Consider the following 3,171-nt stretch of genomic DNA (forward strand, 5'->3'; position numbering starts at 1 on the left):
TCGCTGTGTCCAACAGCCAGTGTGGACACTCAGCCTTCGGGTGCTGAACAGATCCCTGATAAAAGGCTCCAAGTTTGTCAGTGAAATGATGGACCAAGTCAAAAACTTCCTCTTGCTGATGAGCAGCGATGAGGCCTCTCTGGCAGGGGCAGGGGGGCAGTGCCCAGCACCTCACCCACACCGCGCCCAGGGAGGCCACTGCTCCGTGCCTGAACTAAATTAGAGGAATTGATCACCATCTTTGATGTGAAGACTTCATCACTGACATCTCTATGGTCATTTGGCAGCCTCCAAGAAATAATACAGCTCAGCAGTGGCAATAACTGCCTTGGGTATACACTGACAATTATTTGGGAAAACAAAGAAAACCCCAACAGCCAAAACCCACCAAACCTTTTGAAGACTTTGTGTCCAATGACCTCAATGGCCAGTTTGTTCTCCTTTACTAGCCCAGCTGTAAAGCGTCTGTTGGGCTGGAAACAAGGAGACGAAGAGGAAAAATGGGCAGAAAAAGCTGTTGACGCTTTGGTAAAAAAGCTGAAAAAGAAAAAGGGTGCTATGGAAGAGCTGGAGAAAGCCCTGAGCAGCCCAGGCCAGCCCAGCAAGTGCGTCACCATCCCCCGCTCCTTGGATGGGCGGCTCCAGGTGTCCCACAGGAAGGGCCTTCCCCACGTCATTTACTGCTGCGTTTGGCGCTGGCCTGACCTCCAGAACCATCACGAGCTGAAGCCCTTGGATATTTGTGAATTTCCTTTTGGATCTAAACAGAAGGAAGTCTGCATCAATCCATACCACTACAAGAGGAGAGCCCAGTTCTACCTCCAGTGTTAGTGCCTCGACACAGTGAATTCAACCCCCAGCACAGCCTCCTCGTTCAGTTCAGGAACCTCAGCCACAACGAGCCCCACATGCCACACACAACATAAACATATTCTCACAAAGACACCCAGGAATTCAAGCACCTGCACATTATCAAACAGTCTTAACCTTGTACTCTTTGCAACTCAAGGCTGTATCCATGGAAACTATCTAATTAGCTTCACTGCTCCCATGGAACACAGCCTAACTTTTGCAATACCTCAAACTTCAATTTGTGGGGCTACGACTTCACCCCACAGTTCAGTGCTTGCTAGTTCAAACCGCAGTCCCGCTGCTGGCACTGGACACACGAGCACAGCCTCCCTCCCACACATACACGGAAACAGCCTCACACAGACGCTTCCCCCATCTCACAAGACACTCTGGCTGCAGAAAACGGGATTTAATGGGAAAGACAAAACCAGCTGAACTAAAGGGGCTGAGGGGAGGGGACCCTGCCACACGTGCTGACCCCCTGCACATTGCAACCCTGGCAAGGCTGCGCGCTCCGGAGCCTGCGCGGCGGCCGCGGCTGCTCAGGACACCTGGGGCTGCCTGGGACACCTCTTCCTATTCCCTAAGGAGGAGCTTTGGAGGTCCCAGGGCATCCCACCCCCTTGTTCCCAGGTCCCCAGAGAGAAGCTATGGGGGTCCTAAAGCATCCCCCCCCCCCCTTCCCCCCCCCCCCCCCCCGTTCCCAGTACCAAGGAAGAGGTAATGGGGGTCCTAAAGGCATCCACCCGCCTGTTAACCCGCTGGTTAACAATGGCCCTGCTGCAATCAGCAGGGTAGAGGACAGGGCTGAAGGAGAGCCTTCCTCTCGAGGTGGGCACTTCCCCCTCATGCCAGACAATACAGAGACATCTTGGAAGCAAGAAGAGGAAGGCTCCAGGCTCCTCAACAAGCCACGTAGCCCTGAGGGCCCAGACGTTTGGTCGGTTACAGGGGAGGACTTTGACACCACAGTCGATCGTTCCCTGCGCTTGCTGGTGCCGGACGAAGGCCTGAGGATGTTCATGGCCCACATGGAGCGAGCCCTGAGGACGGACTGCAGCCTGCCCGGGCTGCAGCTGGCCTGTGCCAAGATGGTCTCCAAGACTGGGCTGCTTATAACTCTGCCTAGTGAGAGACAAGAGAGCGAGGGAGCCTCTGCTTTCATGAGCCAGTGTCCTATGGAAAAGAACATCTCTAGACGCACAGCCTTGGAGGAGGGCAAGGAACACATAGGGGCGGTAGGAGAGCTACCGTTGGCGGCTAGGCCCCCCCCAGCCCCCGGCTGGGGGGCTGCAGGAACTTGGAACAGTGTTAGACTGGGCCAGGTATTTGTAGCTAAGACCTGGAGGAGTTTCTCCACTGTGAGCAGCAGCAGGAGATACCAAGAAGCAGCGGCACAAACAGCACTGACCGGAGAACAGTGGCAAAGAGCCAAAAGAGAGAAGAAGCAGCAGCAAATCCAGCATTGGAGCCAAGGAGGAGAGACACAGAGAGAAGTCTCATGGAGACAGAGCAGGACTAAGCTCTACAGAGAGAGTTTGGGGTAAGAACTGAAACAAACTCCCCAATTCCCTCTGAGACCTCCTAGAGAGGAAGAGGAGATGGACTCCTATTTGAGAGGAGTCTCGGAGTGCAGCATGTGCCGGAGAGAGGAGCTAAGAAGCTCAAGACATTCCGGAGCAGGACTGGGATGGCCAGACGGAATATGGAGGGGGTGACCTTGGCCCCCCCCGCTGCTGCTGCCAAGTTGGCAGTTTTGGCACAGAGCACAGGAGCTCTGGTAGAACTCTTGAGGCAAAAACTTTCAACTGAAAGCTGCCCGAGATGTTCTGACTCAGGGTAAACCCCCTGAGGAAAGGGACCGTCACGAAGACCCCCTGCACTTCGTGATACGACGTGGTGACGTGAGCTTCTCCCTGATATCACAGTCCGTGGGAGAGAGAGGGGAGGGGGACCCCCTTGTGTGTATTGGAAAGAGAGCCAGCTACAGCTGCAGCATGGAAGACAGAAGAGAGGCTGCTGCCCTGAGAGTGAAAAGGACCTTCCCTTTTCCCTTCTGGACTTTTATTGGAGGGAGAAGAGATTGATCCATTGCAAATACTGATTTATCATAGGAGAGACAGTTAAGATTATGTATATGATGTATTATAATTTTTATGTGTGTAGTCATTGTAATATAATCCTCTTCCCCCCATACTGAGTCTTGTGTTGTGTTTGGAAAACCCATCTCACACTGGGGTGAGATGTGGGAGGGGGGCTTGGACTCAGGAACTGGATTTTTGGACCTTTGAAACCATGACAAGATCCCCTCTGTGGGGC

The 3,171-nt window shown here is 53.6% G+C and overlaps 1 pseudogene; it reads left to right on the forward strand.

Moving 5' to 3' along the window:
- The first annotated feature begins 213 nt into the window (after positions 1-213).
- On the forward strand, positions 214-926 carry LOC113981136 (annotated as a pseudogene).
- Positions 927-3,171: the final 2,245 nt, after the last annotated feature.

This window comes from Neopelma chrysocephalum, unplaced genomic scaffold, assembly GCF_003984885.1.
Source record: "Neopelma chrysocephalum unplaced genomic scaffold, ASM398488v2 Primary Assembly neopelma1_96156, whole genome shotgun sequence".
Lineage (NCBI taxonomy): Eukaryota > Metazoa > Chordata > Aves > Passeriformes > Pipridae > Neopelma > Neopelma chrysocephalum.